The sequence below is a fragment of the Colossoma macropomum genome, unplaced genomic scaffold (assembly GCF_904425465.1).
Source record: "Colossoma macropomum unplaced genomic scaffold, Colossoma_macropomum, whole genome shotgun sequence".
NCBI classification, from domain to species: Eukaryota; Metazoa; Chordata; class Actinopteri; order Characiformes; family Serrasalmidae; genus Colossoma; species Colossoma macropomum.
The window spans coordinates 13724076-13744715 of NW_023494802.1; the positions used below are offsets into that span (position 1 = coordinate 13724076).

At 41.5% G+C, this 20640-nt stretch overlaps 1 protein-coding gene across 1 annotated transcript in view; it reads left to right on the forward strand.

Annotated features, from left to right (window-relative positions):
• The first annotated feature begins 13284 nt into the window (after positions 1 to 13284).
• Positions 13285 to 20640, forward strand: part of atp2b3b (ATPase plasma membrane Ca2+ transporting 3b) — an 87925-nt gene continuing 80569 nt past the window's right edge. The window contains exon 1 of the mRNA XM_036590986.1: positions 13285 to 14006. The gene's annotated coding sequence lies outside the window, so the exon portion shown is untranslated. The remainder of the gene's footprint in view (positions 14007 to 20640) is intronic.

The following is a 20640-nucleotide window of genomic DNA, read 5'->3' on the forward strand; positions in this document are numbered from 1 at the left end:
TGTTGTGGGCCCGATCTGGCCCGCGGCCCTTGCTGACGATGGAATTTAAAAAATCCAAGCAAAGCCTGGGGAATTAAAAAACTCTGGTCACATTAGTGTATTTATGTTTACCTACATCTGATCTAATATTATATGGTGATTTTACAAGAAAAACACACTGCTGAAGAAACGGTTTTAAACAACGCTGTTAAGTGCTTAAGACTTTTGCACAGCACTACATGTAAATAACTTCTGTTCTGATTGGCTGCCTTGTGTTGTGTCGTGTTCATAAAGTAATCCGGGCTGTAACACTCCTTATAACTAAAGCCTGAATGGGCAGAGCTAAAGTACGAGCTGAAAGCTGAATAGGAGGATTTATGTAAATATGTTTTGTGATATCACAAAAGCAATTCATTCAAAACAGACGGTTTTGTAGCTTAGTCACCGTATATGGACTGGGGAGTGAATGGTAATGAAACTTGCATTTATCATCAAACTCTTATTTTCTGAAATCAAGTCATGTTTTCCATGATATGGGCCCTTTAAATAAAGTACCCATAGGCAACAATGTGGAGCTGCACCTGAGTGAAGCATGAAATAAGCTGTCTCAGTGCTGTTTGGCTACAGAAAAACAGGAAACGTGGCCATGTCTAGTTAAATCTAGGAGTCAAAACCGCTTTCTACCCTCTCAGCAGGCGCAGTTACTCATACCCAGCTCGCGTGTTGGAGGAGTTTTGCCGACCCTCAAATCTTGTTAGCGTCATGTCCAGCTCTCACAGTCTGATCAGTTCATTCCAGCATGCACAAGCTCTATCTGCCCTGCACAGCCCTGCAAAATTAAATGCTGTGTTAATTGAACCAGCTAAAAGTTAAAGTTGGCACTTAATGAAGGCAATAAATATTAATTGTGCATTATCTCCTTTCTTAAGGCCATCGAGGCATGATGAGGAGACAAAAGCCTTTATTCTCGTCCTCATTTTGCACTAGAATAAAAACAAGCAGAAGCGTTGGTGTGGCTGTAGTAGTGATGATGCTAGGCTATTTTCAGTGTAGGACTATCATCCTTTCAAATGAATCCAAATCTTGCTTTCATTACCACCGAGGCAATGCCACAGTTATCTAACCTTCCCTAGTACACACACACACACACACACACACACACACACACACACACAAACACTCGCCATCTCTCTGCAGGCAGGCCCTAATGCTGGGCGTTATGAATTATGGAGAGGGTACATGTGCAGCCGGAATCTCTCGCATAAATAAAACATCAGCGCTGCCCTCGCTATGGGATAGAGTGCTGGGAATAGGCAGGATTGGATTGATTGAGACTATAGCCTCAGAGTAGTCTCTTCTTTCTCCTCTCTTTCACTCTCTCTATCTGCCTTTCTTCTGTTCCTCACTTGCTTTTTTCACATTTCATCTCCGTTCTTCCATTTAGTGTGTGTGTGTGTGTGTGTGTGTGTGTGTGTGTGTGTGCATGCGTGCGCCTGCTTACTGTATGCAGACAAACGCAAACGCTTCGTCTCACAGAACTTGTTTCTGACTCACGCTTCCTTTCTCCCTTGGGGTCTTTTTCTCTCCACATCTTTCGACCCTCTCACGTTCCTACTGTATGCGCTCTCTCTCTCTCTCTCTCTCTCTCTCTCTCTCTCTCTCTCTCTCTCTCTCTCTCTCTCTCTCTTTTAACCCGCCACACACTATTAAACACCATTCAGGTTTCCTTCCCATTCCATTCCATTTTATTCCTATACACTTCTCTTTCTCTCGCGCTCTCTCCCTCTCTCTCTCTCTCTCTCTCTCTATTCCTAAGCCTCTCTCACTTTAAATCTCTATCTCTCTCTTTTGCTTGCTCTCTCTGTCTCTATCTCTTTCTCTCAAGCCATGTCTTTCTCTCTCTCTCACGCTATCTCTTTCGCTTGCTCTCTCTCTCTGTCTTCCTCACTATCTCTCTCTCTCTCTCTCTCTCTCTCCCTCTCTCTCTCTCTCTCTCTCTCTCTCTCCCCCTCTCTTTCTCCCTCCCTCTAACCCTTTAGGAGCCCTCCATTGACAGTCTGAAGAAGCTCTTTCAACATTTGCCCTCTATCAGTCTGAAGCCTGCATATCCTATAAGCACTGCTTTGTTTTGATGCTTTGTGAAAGCATCTTAACAGTAGATGATGTGTCCAATTACTTCTCATTAAGAAACAATAAAGGCCACTCTTTTCTGTTTTCAAAAGCTGGTTTAAATGGACGCACAGCATTTTGGAATGAACCCCTTCAATTGTTGTGAGAATATTCTAAGATTATTTAAGCCATATCTATGCATGTTTACTTTTTCATGTTTTATTTTTTCCAGGTCCAGTTATTCTGTCTTTTTTCTACCAAAAATAGTCATGGATTTTCGCATGGCCATTTTCCAACTGCTCTTTCTATCATTTATAAAGGATATTTCTGTTCTCCGTTCTAATTGGCTGCCCTGTATTGCTCCAAAGAATTCAAAATGGGTTGATTTGCAGCTTAATTTACATATATGGACTGTATGTAGTGAGGAGTGAATACATTTTTTTAACTTTAACATGTTTACATACTGCAGCAAATTATGTTATTTAAAAATCAGTGCAGTACGATCATTTCTCTTGATCAGTTTATGTAAGTAAAAATGTTGGAAATAGGTTGTGTAGTCTTACAATATTTTTAAACCAATCTCATAATAAGAAGTATTAGGTATATTCTACATTAAAGAAGCTTTTACTTGCCAAGATATCATTGTTTGCAGTGCTCAAAAGGACATCTGGTTCAGTATATGAATAAGAAAAATCAAGCACTTAAAGAGACAGTCAGCCCCAACCCTTTCTATGCATTTATATTGCATCATGTCTCTAATTGTCCACTCTCTGCAGCTCACTCATTGCTGTCCCGTTTTCTTTCGTCCCAAGTGAGCTCCCACCTACCCATCTGCACATTAAAAGTCCTCTTGTATCTTTGTTGGAAGTGCTTTTTTCTCCACAGGTTTGAACGTGTGCCAGTATTCGGAGTAAAGCCAAATCAATCAGCGTTCAGAAAAAGGAACGTACTGATGGCTGATTCAGTGGATGTGAGAGGGAAAAACAGCACGGGACTGCAGTAGAGTATCTGTTTTAATTACAGCACAGTGAGAGAGGAAGCTGAAGCAGAGGAGCTCAGGAGGTGCAGAAGTGGGACACAGAGAGAGAGAGACAGTGAGAGAGAGAGGGAGATACGCTGAGAGTTCAGCAATACGGCCCACATTCAAATGACACGCCCACCACATTACCACATAATTTATTCAATTTGAAGTCAAACATTTTTAAGGAGATATTTCTGGGGAGATTAGTTAATTCACTTGCATAAGGAAGCAAAAAGTCAAAGGAAGATAAGTGGAAAATAAGTTTCCAAAAATGGAGCTCAAAAAATGAGACTCTTAACAGTCAACCTCCACCTTTTGCTTCTGATCTGAGAAAATCCACAGGTGTTTCTGTCCATCCTTCCACTGTGAGAAGACAACTCAGCGCTATGGGTCTGAAAGGATGTGTAGCTGTCAAGAAGAACCTCACTGAGAAAAGGTAAAAGGTGAAATATTTGCAAAGAAGCTGCTTAACTTCAGTAGCCACGTTTACCTGGAGCCTAATAATCCGTTAAAAATCTAATAGCTCAATTGGAATAGAATACATCCATGCATACACCTCAATCGGAATAGGCAAGTTCAACTGAGGCCATTCGGAATACAATTTCTATCCGATTGAACGAGGTGGGTAATCCTGTAAATAATAAAAACAAATAATATCCGTGTAAATGCCTGTATCCGATTACATTCCCATTCAGAAAGTTTAAGTATGTTCTGCATGTGCGTCGCATCATAGTGGAAGTTTATAATGTTCAACATGGCGGAGCAGAAACTGGTCTGCAGAGGAGACGAAGTTTATGCTCTGATCTTTAAAAGACAGCGGTGGGACGGGCGTCCAGCTTATGTGTCTCAGAACACGACGTCTTCCTCTCGGCCTTCTTTAATAAGGACATGTGAAGCACATTTTCCTGAGCCTGACATAATTTTAAAGTAATTAAAAACACAAGGGCTGCTTTTTACTGCTTGTCTCACTCTGACTGGACTCACGTGATGCTCGTTGTCATGGTAACGTCTACACTAAGTGGTACTCTACGCACACGCATCATTTTGGATCGGATTACTTGTTGTGTGCATGTAAATGGAGGTTTTTCAATCAGATTATTGAGTCGAGTGAACCTAAACACCTCAGTGTTAATCTATAATCGGAATGTATTCAATCAGAATGGCAAAAACCTTTGCATGTAAACGCAGCCATTGGATGTGTTTGGGATTGCTTGGATCGTTAGAAGCAGAAAATGCAACCAACTTCTAAGACTGAACTTGAGGTTAATTAACTTTGGAGATGTGGAAAAATATCCCTACAGATTTCTTTGAAAAGCTGAAAGCAAGTCTCTGGCAAACAACGCAAGCTGAAATAAAGACAAAGAGTGGACACAATAAATACTGAAAATTTGATAATACATTTAGTCTTCTGTGCAATTTTCTGTTAAATATACACTCACTGAGCATTTTATTAGGAACGTATCCTTGTTTCTACACTCATTGTCCATTTTATCAGCTCCACTTACTATATAGGAGCACTTTGTGGTTTACTTTAAAGTTTTATAGTCTGTCTGTTGCTCTGCATACTTTGTTCACCCCTGTTCTTCTATGGTCAGGACCCCCACAGGACCACCCCAGAGCAGGTACTATTTGGGTGGTGGATCATTCTCAGCACTGCAGTGACGCTGACGTGGTGGTGTCGAGCTGTTGGTGAATGTTGCGCTGGTATGAGTGGATCAGACATAGCAGTGCTGGTGGAGTTTTTATACACTGTGTCCACTCACTGTCCACTCTATTAGACACTCCTGCCTCGTTTGTCCACCTTGTAGATGTAAAGTCAGAGACAGTAGCTCATCTGTTGCTGCACAGTTTGTGTTGGTCATCCTCTAGTCCTTCATCAGTGCCCACAGGACACTGTTGTCTAGATATTTTTGGTTGGTGGACTATTCTCAGTCCAGCAGTGACTTTGAGATATTTAAAAACTCCAGCAGCACTGCTGTGTCTGATCCACGCGTATCAGCGCAACACACACTAACACACCACCAGCACATCAGAGTCACTGCTGTACTGAGAATGATCCAACACCCAAATAATACCTGCTCTTTGGTGGTCCTGTGGGGGCCCTGACTATTGAAGAACAGGGTAAAGGGGGCTAACAAAGTATGCAAAGTGTTCCTATGAGGTAAGTGGAGCTGATAAAATGGACAATGAGTGTAGAAACAAAGAGCTGTTCCTAATAAAATGTTTGGTAATTGTATATTTTCTTCTTTTTTTTTTGTTGATGCTAAAAATCGTATAATTTTACTTAATGGCTGTTTTGACTGGAAGTGAAATAAATAAGGGGGGGAGGATCACTGAATTTTGCATATTACTATATATACAATTTGTTAACCAAGACTCACCCACCCACCCCATCCCAAAAAAAGGAGGTCTACCAAGAAACGAATAACAAGGTTCTAAACTGTAATGATTTAAATGATTTAAATGTAAATGTGTTTTTACATGTAAAATAGTGACTTTTTATGGTATGTAACACTTCTGTATGAGTACAAGAGGAGGCGGTTAAGGCTATCAGAAATTCAATGAAGATAAACATGGTTCCTCAAGATGCAGGGGGATCACAGTAATTGATATATCCTGCCATCATTCATTCTTCAAACACACTGCAGGGGCTCCACTGGAAAGGGCTGGGTCATAATGCGGAAGATGCTGGGGAGTGGAGTCAGAGTGTAATAAGTAACGGTGTAAAAATGCATAATGATGCCTTGATCTGAAGGTGCTGATTCAGCTGTACAGGGTTTGGAATGTTAGAACTGACTATTATTAATTATAATAATATTCACTAAGTTGCTAATTCTATGCCCAGAATGAATATAGTCTGAAATTTTTAAGCAAAAAAGTGTAGTTTTGATTGTCTGTATTCTACTATTGTGTAAATAGTTCCTTCTGTCGCATTTAAATATTCAGTGTATTTAATGTAAGAATAATTCTGAATCATAACAAATGGAATCGAATCATTGAATCATTTCCTAAAGAACTTATTGAATCAATCATGGTCAGAGATTCACACTCCTATTAATGGAAGGCTGCAGCTTTTTTAACCTTATCTCTATCTTATGTATCTGTAGCCTACAGTCTTCTGTCAGTATTGATATATGAGTAGTTGAGTAATCTAGCAATTTTTGGGACGATTAATTGAGTAACATGATGATTAATTCGTTCGTTTTATTTATTTGGTCGTTTTAAAGGTCACCTAATAAAAATAAGCTTAGAAATAACATACAAAATAGAGTATTTTAAAAAATTGGTAATACTGAAAAATAAAAAATACTTTAAAAATGCTTCATATAGAAATAAAACACTGTGGCAAAAATACACAAAAATGTGTGACTATTAGACTGAAAAAGAGACCAGTAGGACTATTTAAATATCAGTACCATGGTATCTTCATGTATCATCAAATTCCATTTTAACGTCATTTTGTCTTCAATGCTGCTTTTAACCAGTCACTTCATAAACTGGGCTGCGCATGTTATAAAGCATTTACTGCAGAAATCTAAGTAGCCCAAGTATGATTGCTATGATATGCTATTTTATGCTAAATTCGACTAGCACTTCTATGTTCAGTGTTATGTTAGCATCAAACTAGTAGTGGTGTTCACTTCCCACACAGGGTTTAATACTAGCTCTGAACATTTGAAGCCTGTAACGTACATTCAAGTAGCATATTCTTTGCTTTGAGTGTCTGATGAGCTGTTCAGCTTAGACCTAGTTAAACAAAACCTTTTCACTTCATATACCTGCAATTTGTAACATCAAACATTAAATTTTACTACATATACATGCAATTCATAACTACAAACATGCATGCATTTGTGAGATCCTGCTGGTGTGGGTTTCCTCTTTTTCAGTGATGAACACAAAACTAACTTGAGTGCTATTAGCTCCACTTTTGAGAATATTTGGCCTGCTAAACAAATAATGACATGATTAATCAATAATGTAAATCTCCCTGATATTATTAAATGAAAAGTAAACCTCCTGACCTATTGGTGTCCCAAATATAAGTGCTTTTTTTGAGTCAACAAATTTTCTGTTCCTTTCTAAGTACAGAAATGACTGTCTCTGGTAATTGGCCATATGCTGCAGATGTGGCAGATCGAGATTAGGTTGAAAAAGCTGAAGTGTTCCTTTAATGAGCGTCTGTGAGACACAGCCTCTATGCTTCGGCTCTGGCAGTGGCCTCCTAGAGGCTGCGCTACCTGCAGAGCTAATGCACAGCTGCTCCCTGAGGGAGCGGCATCTCCCTCGCAGACCCTCACCTCTGAATTATATATACCCCCCTCAGCTGAAACTGCTCCACTTTACTGGACACGCCTCACTAATATTTTAGTATGAGAGAGGGAGGGATGAGGGGGAAGATAAGTGTATGCATGCATGTGTGCATGTGTATGCAGAGCAGGGAGGTTCTTGCATGTCTGTTGAATTGCGTGCTGTTAAATGCATTGTTTTTCATGTGGGGCTGCAGCTCTTTATGCTCAGCTTGGCAGGCATTCAGGCCCCAGCCTAGAAGCTACAACAGCCTAATAGAAGTCTTGCTCTGAAACAATGATTTTAAATCTTTCGTACATTTGCGTTTACCCTAGCAGTTTTAGAGCATTAGCACATTATTGTGTTTGTGTTTGCATGTGCACGTGTTTGCATATGGTGGCTGCGGTAGCAGCACACTCAAGCACTCTTTAGCAGATAAAAGCTTTCTGTTCTTGGCCTGAAAAGCCTCCTGCATTAAAGCTATCAGATTTGAGCCCTGCATGCTGAGAGACGGCAAGACGATTAGACCTGTGTGGGCGTCGGGGGGTGTCTGAATTTATGAATTAAAACGAATGTAGAGGGAGAGAGTGAGTCTCACAGGAGAAGGCCTGAATGAGAGAGTGGACAGTCCTGGTTCAACTGCTGCTTCTAACCTGCTTGCTTGACTTGTACTTCAGCACATGGCTTTGTACTACAGACTGTATCATACAGCACCTAATCTACTGACAAATACAGTGACACAGTAAACGTTGGTGAGGTAAAGTGTTGTATACACTAATTTATTTCATTTTTAAAAGGCTGTACAGTGTTTCCCACAGGCCAGAAACAAACCTGGGGGACACACCATGGGGTGTGGGGGAGATACTTTTAATATAGGGATATCCAAACTTATCATAGCATTTGTTTACTTATTTGGGTACTCAAACCAGCCATCAAATAAGTGAAGGTTAAACCTTCCATCGTTTTGTTGTGAAGCATCTCCTGGACGCAGCTAAAGTGTTTTAGGCTGTGGAAATGACCACAGGGAAAAACAGTGCTGCTTTGCATCACTGACACTGTGTCATTCATTTCTTTCTTTATTTATTTATTTGTTTATGACAACATAGAATATTTTCTTGTTGGAATTGTTAAAATGGGACAAAATATTCTTGGGTGGCTATTAATATACTTTGCATACAAAATATACCATAACCTGTACATTGTTAAACATGTGTAATTTCTAGGCACTTCAAACAGGTAAGCACTTCAGAGCCACTGAAAAAGTTGGCTGGAGTTGGAGTTAGTCATCCTGGATGGAAAAAGCATATATAACCTAAGTCTGAGTTAGTCATCCTGGATGGACAAATGAACAATGACCTGCTCGAGTGTCTCAGATTAAGACTGCTGACATGAGTTCTGTCACGTCCACATCATTACGCTTATAGGGATGTGGTAGGCAAAAATTGACCCTCAATCAGCATTCTCAGGGTAGTTTCTAAACACGCCGCCCATCTGAAAACTCATTTTAACATGAATGCCATTTTAAGGTCCGTTACATTACTTTACTACCTCGAGTGAAATGTGTTAGATGGCCCCTTAGAGGGTCAAGGGATCAAGTGAACATAAGAGCTCAGAAATCATTACAGTCTGGTGCAATGGTGGACATAAGGAGGTTCAGATGTAATAACCCACACAGAAATCTGATATATGGCCATATAAGCACATATATATTAAAGGGTCTGGCATGCATTTTAAAATATATGTACATATATATTATATACATAACTATAAGTATTATATATTGGACATATGCATAACATATGAATTGTATATATGTCTGATACATGGATCATATGTCTGATACAAACACCAAAGATTTTTTTAAGTGAAAAATCAAAATGAAATACACTAGCGACACACATGCAGTAAAAATCTTAAATAACATGCAGCTAGCATATGTGAGTAACATATGCCACCAGGAATAATGTTTTCTATCATACACTGGTAAATATGTTACACATATATGTTTTATATGTTGATATATGACTGGAATGTATGTTCCATATATAAAAATGGCCAGTTTCAAATAATATCACTCATATGTCCGTATGTGACTAAAGTAAGTTGGATGCACAGGAAATCCATATGTGCTAATATATGTCATATATTTGAAATCCATATATTGCCATATATCAGATTTCCATATGGAAATATATAATATTTTAAAACTATAACTTAAATTTGCTGTGTTCAAACAAAGGTCTTTATAGGAAAGCCTGTCCACTCAACAGCCTTCTTCGTGACACCCCATTATTATTTCCAGTCATAGAAGACCAGGCTACTGTCTCTGTGTGAGTTCCAAACTACTGTCCTGCTGAAAAAACCCACAGAAACCATTAAGTGTTTCTGTTGGTTACTGGTTTTGCAATGTGTTTTGGCTTTTTTAATGGGTTGATATCGCAGTGTGAAGGATCCTATTGGTTTAACAGGTGATCAATGACTGATTCTAAATGCATTTGATTGTTTCCTGTTGGGATCTAAATGTGAGGTGTCCTTTTAGCCAATTCCCTTTATAAAGCAAAACCATTAGTTTTTAATTCTAATGGTTTCTAATGGCCCTTTTTCAGTAGGGTGGTAAATGTGACAAAAACAGCCTAAATTGTTTTTAATGTTTGGCTAAAAATGTGTTTTTTTTCAAAGTGTCTCCACAACAATGAGGAGCTTTTCGCACTTGCAGCTTAACCAGAAGTCCATTTGCTCTTTTTATTGAGCGGCAGTACTTTTGCTAAACAGACGCCATGTTGAGCATTACAAGCTTTACCATTCATCTTCTACCCATTAACCAGTCTCCTCCCTTATTATGACTTCGGTTCAAACTGGAAATTATGGTGAAACTACTCCTTCTGTTGTGTATGACTGCTGATGAAACTTCAGTAATTTACCCTGCTAGCTTGCTAGTTAGCAAGCTAAAGGATACACAGCTACCAACAAAACTAGGGGCAATACACACCATGGCTGTAAACTAAAGCTAACAGCCAGACAAAGCAATTATTATAAATGTTATGTATGTTGTGTTCAGACGTAGAGCCCTTTATAAAATGTTTGCACTACTGGGTGGCTAATTAGCTCACTAAGGCTAACCCAGCTAAAGGCAAGGTGTTCCACTCCTCACTGTCCCCTCTTTCCTTAGTGCTGTGAGCCAGAGTTGGTGAGAGCATGTTAAAAAGAAGTATTAAAATGGAACCATGTATATGTTCCTATATGTTACATATTACAATAATATGTGTGTGAATATTCTGGAAGTACTTGACCTGAGCTTCACAACAACACCACCATACCTCACTGTGTACACATTCCACAACATTTTGTGAAGCAGGATATCTCAATTCCAGTAATGGAGGCTCAGCTGGCACTACAGAGCTGGGTACACTACACTCCAGAATCACTGATGCCTCACTGAAAACTGGACGTCAGTGTGGCATTGGGTTTTTCCGTCTTGTTCACCAAGGGTGCCAATAATTCCAGAAGGTGCTGGATCACTAATATTGTTGTCACATGCATGGGTGACACAAACACCTTGGGTCCTGTGCAAATGTTGGCCTTTTCCCCAAATTTGAAACTGAATACCAAAGCAAATGTCCAGGCTCCTTGGTTTACCTCTCTACCAAATGGTTCTGGGTTGTTGTCAGTTCCACTGTAACCCCAGCTTTGATGCCTCTGGGAACAGATAACATACTTCTGCCAGTGTTTCCCACCTCCAGTACTGTAGTCCATCCGCTCTGCGCAGTTCTGTGCTTTCCTGCACCTGAGTCACATCATTAGCTTATTTTTTCCCAGCCCAGCCCTTGGGATCTCCCAGACAGTCCAGACCTTTTTTTCTATCACAGCTCTTCACCTAGGCATTCAGTGTTTGTGACGGTTTGATTAAGGGTTGTTGGGAGGCATAGGGGAAAGCAAAAAAGCAGACTCTCTGGGGGTTTTGGGCACTAAATCACTTCTTGGCCAATGGTTAAAGGGGAATTCCACCAATAGTTTAGAATATCTATATAATTCAATCACTGAGGTGTAAACAAAGTCATTCAAAGTGATTTAATGTGAAATGCAGCATTGTAGAGAAACCTAAAGACTCAGACTTCTCTACAATAGTGGTAATAGGAAACAGGGGTTACATTGTCTGCAACACGAATATAGTTTTTTTAATTACTGTCCAAAATGACCAGTGATTGTTGCCTTACAATGTATACCTTTTTTCCATGAATAGATCATAAAAATATATTTTAGTTCAAAACCTGATCTCAGAATGTTCGTAAAACAATGTTTCAGGCAGCAGGCAATGCATTCATAACCATTTCATGTAATAATTTATTATTATTAGCTTGGAGGCACTGACCTCTTCAGATACCTGGCTCCCATCATCACTGCTGTGAAAATTCTGACACTGCATGTTTCTCTAGAATGATGCATTTGACATCAAACCACTCTGAATGACTGTGTTTTCATATTGACCATTAATTTAAAAAAACTGTAATTCACCTTAAAATGTGATTTTGAATTGCTCCATCTGCTCTGTTAAAATAAGGAAACACAAATTGTGTGTTATGGTAGTTGAAGTCTATGGACCTTTCAAGTCATGTCGTCATTCTGTAGTCGGCGGTACACCATTATTAGGAACTCTGGGTCTAAGCTGGTTTCTCTATAACAAAAATGAATGGGTTTTTCTAAATGCACTGCTGTTGCGTTCTGTGGTAAACAGAAATGCTCCATGGCTGACACGTTTTGTCTTGCGTGTATTTGGTGAACATCATTGGGTCCTCAAATTATGAGGATATTAAGGAGTCAAAATACGAACATTGCTACATCTGTGCTACAAGCAAGCTAACACTCCTGCACACTGAAATGACCGCATGAAAAGAAGTCTACCATCAAACTTCAACATTATTAACACCAGGATGTCAGTTCAGTGCACAGCAGTGTTAGCTTGCACGTAGAAACCTTAGCTCCTTATTAAGTTCAGAATTCAGAGGATCTGGAAACATTCAGAGAAAAAAATGTCTACATTAAAGCATATGAGCTTTAGAACATTTTTGTTTACCAAAGGCTGCAGTAGCAGCAATTTTTGAAAATCTTATTAACGTCTGTCACCAGCTTAGACCTAGAGCTCCTGTTATAGAATACTATGGAATGACAAACGACTCCTGAGGTCTCTTAGTAATTGATATACCGTTTTTGTCTAACAAGGACACATAGTGTCATTAATGCAAAGCACAGCACCTTTGAAACAATTAAAGCTTTTTGACTGCTAATAGCACCCCCTAGTGGGGGGATTTTAGTTTGTTAAACATGAGTGAGTGAGTTAGGCTCAGTTTTATACCTTGTAACTGGCACTTCTGACCCCAGGCACTGGCCACGTGTGATGTGCGCCTCCCAATTTTTGTAACTTGACGCACATTGTGTGCAGGCCACTTCATTCAAAATGGATTTGCTGAGCAGGTACACCTGTACAGGCACTGATACCTTTATGATACCTTTATTATATCATATCATGGAGAATACTGCATTGACAGAAGTGCTAGCTATAAACGCTGACGTGTTTGATTCAAGTTATCATGCTGTCTGAACGACACTCTGCTGCGAAAGTATAATCAAGCCAGTTTCATTCGCATCTGAAAAGCTGAGTTTCCAATAATTCAGTCCAGTTTCATGATTTTCCTGCACCTGAGTCAGATTATTAGCTAATGGTCGAGTCCTTGTTCTCAAACAGGCGCGTTAGAGGAGAAAAACTGTGGAGTGTATGAGGAGCTGGGGGACACTGCAGTGAAGTAAATAATACGCTACCAATCCGTTCTCCTCCCTTAAACTGGGGGGGGGTTGAAGTGGTGGGGGGGCGTTGACGTGATGGGGAGTCAGAAACGAAGTGGGAGGGGCTTATAAGAAGCAGGGGCGGGGCTAGGAGAGCGTGCGAGAGAGATAGTGTGCATGAGAGAGGGAGAGAGAGAGAGAGAGAGAGTGCGCTCGCCCCCCTCCCTCCTTCTCGTGCTCTCTCGCGCGCACGGCAGCCCGCGCGCACGCTGCGTCTGAGCGAGGGGGGCTCTCTCATCACATCGCATCGAAAAGCCCAACTTTGATTTCCACCTCCACGAAATTACGAATTATTTCTCCGCCACCTACCCCCCTTTTCGCCTTTCTTTCTTTTTTTCTTTCCTCCTCCTCCTCTTCTTCTTCTTCTTCTTCCTCCTCCTCCTCTCGAACCCCCCCCCTCCCCTCCCGCTTCATCCACCGCACTCGTCCTCACGCGATGCCTTCATCTCCCCTTTCTCCCCGCGCCGAGGAGCCTGAGCCCCAGCAGGCTGCAGCAGCCGCCGCGGCGCTGCTGTAGGACTCCAGCCGCCTCCCCCTTCGCACTCATCGCCGCAGCACCGCTGCCCGCAGCCCCCGCTGGCCGAGGAGCACATGGCGACGGAGAGCAGGTGATCGAGGTCGCACGTCGAGTCCTTTTTCTCTTCGTTTCTCCTGAGGCAGAATCCAGGAATTGCCCCCCGTTTATTACCCCCCCTCCTTCTCCTTCTTCTTCTTCTTCTCCTCCACCACCTCCAGCAACGCTGCGTCGATGTCCTTGGAGCATGGCCTGGTGAGTGAGTCTGCCATTGAGATGCACAGCAGTAAAAAAACTGAACGTGCTGCATTCATTACCTTTTTTTATTATCTTAAGTCGTCTGTTTATAGGCTCCGCTGTCCGTGACAGGGACGGTTTCAGCAATAGCTCTTCCTCTGTAGTGTAAAACGTGTCCTGGGATTACAGATCAGGGCTCCCTGAAAAAAAAAACTACTGCATTGAAGCCCGGCACGCAAAAGCATATCGCTCACTGTCAAAACGTGATGCATCATACATAAGCGGGCACGGTGTTTTTCAAGCCCAGGACTGGAGCTGTGAGACCGTTTTGCCCGGCATATTTTAACCGGAGGCTCACTGCTCCTGACCAGCGCTCACCATCATTAACATTACAGCGAATTGGCTCGACGATCGAACGGGCTCGCGCGCATCGTTCCCCGCACGAGCGGAGCACATCACCTCAGTCCGGTCAGCTCCCTCAGACGACTCACTGTAGCTGCTGTGGATGTCGTCTGCTCTGCTCATGTGCTCGTTTGAGCTGCTTTAAATCCAGCCGCTCTCTCCACTGCAGTGCTGCTGCCTGGCTGAGCGGCTGGAGGCGAAGGTGCTTGTGTTTCTAAAGCATGACTGTGCGTTAGCAGCCTGGAGCCCATGTGTGTGTGTGAAGCACTGGACGGCCCTTTTTTCTGCAGAGCAGCATCCCGGTAACCTTGCAGATGGTGGTGGTGGGGGGCGTGGAGTGAGGGGAAGGGGGGCACTTTCTCTTTCAAAGCCCATCGCCATCACTCTCATTCACTAGCTAAATGTATTTATTTTAACTATTTATATTTACCCGTTTTTAAAGCGTCTCACGACCAGTTCTGCGCCACTGCCCGCGGTGTCCACCGGTTTTTTTTTTTTGGTGTGCAGAGCAGAGCGATCGCCCTCTGAAGGTGACCAGCAAAGGTCGTTCCGGTTTTTTTTCTTTTTTTTTTATTGTCGAAAAAAGCGTTGAGACAAAAGCCTGACGTTGGATGAGTGACGACAGAGGGCTGCGTAAAAACTCCACTGTCCGGAGTGCGCGAGCTGCTCTGGTTTCATTTATGAGGAGGGCTTTTTTTGGTGCTTTTTTTTTAGCCCCCCTCCATCACTGCAAGGTGTGTGTGTGTGTGTGTGTGTATGCGGTGGGTGTGGGACAGAGGACGGTGGGGTGGGAGGAAGAGCGGGTGGGAAGGGGAGGGTGGTGCGGTGGGGGGTGTTGTGGTTGAGCCAGTGCCCAGGCTCATGACCGTGTATTGAGCCCATAAGTCGATGCTCTTCTCTGATTGGTCATTTGGTAGGACTCGTCAATGCAGGACCCCCGCTGCTATTGGTTTGCTTCATTTTAGAGGTGTTGAGGGGGTCGACGGGGCTGATGTGGGACCACACGTTTCAGGCGTTCGTCTTTAAAACCTGTGACTGAATTTGACATGCAGCATGTTCAGCAGCACGTGATGGGCTTCCCTTAAGAGAAATCGGGCAGCTCATTAGGGCTCATGAAGGGGTTGCTCACTTGAGATATGGTCGTATGGTTTGGGCAGGCGCGTCCATGTGTGGTGTAGTGTTTCAGATAGTTTCACTAAAGATCTTGCCTGATGGGTCGTGGCGTTAGCCGTAGCCTGCGCTTCTGATTTCGCACGGGTATGATTTCATGGCCTGGGTTATAGCTGCATCACTCATACGAGTCATCTGTGAGACCGGCGTCAGCATTTCAGTACACTGAAGCATTACGTGTACCCAAACTCCACAAAAAAGTGCATAGGGAAAGTGTGGGTGCCCCAGTTCTGTGTCCAGGTTGCCCTAGTTTGAATACTTTGGATACAGAGATGGTTAAAAGGGACCAAGGTGGTGTCTGAACAAAGCTGTTTCTGAAGTTTGCAAACTTTGGGATGGAATTCTGCACCAAAGGAGGCTTTAACAGACTTACAATGGTGCTCTGTCCACAACATTTCACATTTTGGCCTCTAAAAGTGCTGTTTGGTTGGACATGGAACTAACTGCATCAAATCAGACTTCACAGGAACTTGTTAACTGTAGCCAAATGTGATAAGTGTGGTGACCGTGGTGGTCCTCGCTGCCGAGCAGTTCCACCTGCTGTTCCATTGGCTGAGGTTTATCACTCTATAAAATAAGGTCCTAAATGACATTAGGTGTTAAAGAAACTGGGGTCACACTGAGAGGCCATCACTGAAGTAGCTAAACTGTACTTAATGAAGTGACCTAGATCAGATGATATCAGAGTGGACCAGATTGGTGGGGTTCATCATGACAGTCACGACAACAGCAATCTTCTTGTTAATGTAAAGTTTTTAATAATTTTTGTTTGTTTTAAAGCAATTGTAGATACAATGTATATATGATAAACATGTTTCTATTATTATGACCACCAATTCTTAATTTTGGCCACTTTGTTCAATGGCTTAATAGCCAGTGCAAATTTTTCCATCTGTCAATCCCTGCTTGCCTCACTGGATGTGACCTGCCAATTTAAGAGTTGGTCATAATGAATGCTTCACACTGGATGACCATGACTGGTGCAATGTCATGTATGATTCATGACTTGCAGTTGATATGGACTATGAAGAGTAGTAATCTGTTGCAATAGGGGTACAACATATGGTCAGTATGGTTAATAATATATTAAACAGCAAAAACACTGCAATAGAAGTGACCGTCAGTATGTACACTTGCCTCTCTGTGGATGATTGAAACTGGAGAATGAATCATAATGTAATATTGTAGAATATATGTAATGTGTGAAATGTTTTGGAATTGTTCGGATTGGTCCACCTTATAACTTTTGACTAATGTGATGACTTTCAAAAGTTTGTGCTCTTACTGGACCGTTATCTTGACTTGACCTGAATTTGTACTTTAAATTGCAGACTGATAGTGGTTGTGGCCCAAAACAAGAAATGAGTGTGAAGTGCTTGACATGGGTGTATTTACTGACCACAGTGGACTCTAGACTAATCAAGAAATGCAGATGTTAATAACCAGCATACAGACTGTAATTTAGACAGTTAATTAGCAGTCTAGATTTCAACAAGCATGTTTATGGATTGGGGATGCTGCTTAGAGGCTACTTTGTTTGAAATTTGGTACTGAATGACGTTTTGATATTTGGTAGTAACGTGGTCAGTACCATAAATGTATTGTTCTTGGCTTGGACATGCAGCTCTAGGTGCAACCTTCCCAGGTGTGGAACTTTTACATTATGTGGAAGGTTCTTTAAGCTTTCAAAACATTGTTCATTCACACTGGTTCCTCCAAGGACCATCCATTGAGAGGTTCTTTCGGGAACCAAAAGAGCTTCTTCTATAGCATTGCTCCATAAAACTCTTGGGTGTACTGCACCCAAAGCCATATATTCTCTTCATTGAAAATCCTTTATTAAGGCTATGGACAAAAAAATCTCTCCACGCGTTTCAGCTTGAGTCTTCATCAGGGAGAGTCACATACTGCTTTCCGAATAACGGAATAACAGCTTTTAAATGATGTTTGTGTTGAGCAGCTTGCACTGAGTGAAGCGGCAGTGCAGGGTGTGGCTCACACTCATTTATATTAAATCAGATCAAAACAGCGGCAGCTTTATGTGGCACTTCTCTGTCCGCTACATTTATTCATGAGACGGCCGAAGAGATACACACGGCTAGGCAGCATTATGCAGATGTTCGGCTCTTTCTTCCGCGGGCCTGGCCGAAGCTTTTCCTTTGACTTTTTCGGAGACGAGGCGCTTATGTTACCCCCCCTTAGACTCCTGCGCCAATGCAGTCCATGGCTCTGCTCGAACGGCAGCGGCTGCTGTAAGGGGGTGCAGGCCACTGCAGTGAGAGTGGCTGGGAGGAAGGAGGAAGTGGAGTGTAGGGCTGTAAGTAGAGTATAATTGGAGAAACAAAGAGAGAAGGATGAGGAGAGGAGAGGAGTGGGGCTAATAAAGTGGCCAGTGGGAGAAAGTAGGGAAAGCGAGGGAGAGCCGAGGTGGAGTGCACTCACCAGGCAGAGAGTAATGTCTCTCTTACAGCACCGGGATTAGTGCACAGCGGTGAGGGAGAGGGGTTATTTTTCTAGTTTGGTGCACTGGAATATTTAGACAGATTAAACACGCTCGTCAGAGATCTTTAAAGTGGCTTTAGTATCTATGTAGTTCCATGATAAGTATGGGGTAGATTCAATGTAGTAATTGTCGCTGTCATAAGAAAACCTTACGACAAAATTGTACCTTTACAGCAGACGGGAAAAAGCCCTTTTAATAGGGACGCATCGTTATGAGAATTCTGGGATGACACTGATGATTCAGTATTTTCCATGTATGTGTCGGATGCCGATACATAAACGTTTTTAAAGATCATCTCCAGGATTAACAGTATGGAGAAATGTAATATTTATTTGTAGAGGGTCAGACGTGTCATGAAATAGAGAGATTTCATTGCAGTAGCCCTGCTTTTCTGGAGACCAATAATAAATCATCAAATATTGATTTGAATTATCGATCAAATCTCAACATCTGTGCAGTGCCAGTACCATTATGATTCTGATATGATTGGGCATCTCATGTTCTTAATCCTCCTGTAATCTTTCAATTTGCTAAGATCTTTTTTCCTTGGGATAAATTTGACCCCAGCAAATTAAACCTTTGGGAAACATCAAAGTTCTGGTGGGAATTATGTTTTCCTCTTCCCCACATTGTGTGAGCTATCAGTGGTTCTCGCACTACTACAGGTTCGGTAATGTTAGATTAGGGCCCTACGGCAGAGGAAAGTTCTTTGAAGATTACAAAATTGCTTGTTATAGTGGCCCCATCCTAAACAACCAAAACAAATGTGTGTAAAACATTGATATTTTGTATGTTTTATACAGCCAAAACAGCCTGGGGTTAAACTGACCCCAGTGAACACTGATGCGTACAAAATGTTTACAGGACACTGAAAACACATCATCATGTTAATTTTATGTTTACCCAGTTGTCCCCACTAAATTATGAAAAATGGTTAAATAAGAAGCAAAAAAGAGTCACTCATTTATTTAGAGACGTTAAACACTGACTGGCGTCAAATTGACCCCAAAGATAATAGGAGGGTTAACTTAAACGCTTTGACCTCTGCTGGTTTCACAGACCCAGATTCATCTTAATTTTAAATTAGAAAATGATTTTCTATGATAGCATTGACGTTCCAGTCCTGGACTAGGCTTCATCCATGTCCTTGAAACTGAGCCTGAAGGTCCATATGTTCACCCACAGTTTAGTTTCTCACTCTCATAAACAGGCATATTATATGCTGGTTTAATAACGGTTGATATAATTAGTATAAAAAGTCTTAAAAGAGAACTCCATTTTTTTTTTGCAAAATTTCTGTATTACTCTTACATTGAGATGTAAACAAAGAAATTTGGAATGGTTTGATTTGAAATGCTTAATATTAGAGAAATCTGCCTTTTTAGAGAACATATGTTCTGAGTCTTTTATGCAGTGTTCATAATAAAATGGAAGTAAATCTGAATAAAAAGATGTTTTAGGTATTACTTTGACTTATAACGTTCTGTATTATTTTCAGAATACACTGTAGGTTAAATCCTCATCTCAAAGCTGTGGCATCAGGCAACATATTTGTAACCCTTTTCTGTAATAACTTCTGTGCAGGATCTTTTAGAAATATTAAATTCTTCAGACGTCTTGTTACCATCACCAACACTGTGAGCTATTCTGACTCAGTAGAAGGCACAATCGACATCAAACCACTCTGAATGACTTGGTTTACATCAAAAAGGTGTAATGATGCAGAAATTTTGAAAAATTGGTTGATTTCACTTGTAAGGCTAGTAATTGCATAATAAGACTAGAGTGTAAGAGGTTCTCATCTGATAATGTAAAGGTTTGCTTTTCAAAAATTCATTTAAAATTTCTGTTTATTCCATTAGTCATTAAATGTACACACAGTATAAAGGTCAGCAGCAGCCATGGCATTTCCAAATGGTGTAAAAAATAAATTATGGAAAAAATAAATAACGAGGCTTTCTTAGGATGGCAATGAAATATTTTCTTCATACAAATGTTTCCTATACTTGCCCACTGTTAGCGCATTGTAAATGTATTAAACTAATATTGTGATTATATAACCACATTACTGTGCGTGTAAAATAAATGCAAGTTGGGATTTGAATATATTTTCATTTGTATTTATATCGGATTGTCTGAAACAGTCATTAGTTTGTGTCGCTTGTGCTCAGAGCGTGTTTATTCCAGTCTATTAGAGGTAAAAGGCTGGAAGTTTGAAAAAGTCCAGAGCAAACATTAAGAGCGAGCAGCGCCGAAAACATAAATTGGAAAATATCTTACGCAATCGTAAGCGAACGTTCTCAGACATCGCAAATGACTGCAGCTGGAGGCTCTTTGCTGCCAGTAGCTTGTTGTCTCTCATCTCTTGTCTGGCTGTGAGCTCCTGCGAGAGCGTGTCTGCTCGTGTCCTGCTCAGTCAAAATCCTCAAAATCACCTTGGTTCTGTCCCGCTGCATGACAGCGCCTTCGTTACAGCCCGCGCGAAGCTGCTCCCCTCCGTAAGGCTCTCTGTCAGCGGAGGGGCCCGCGGGCCTCCGTGCCGGATCTAACCCCTGTCACCGACAGCCTCGCCGAACA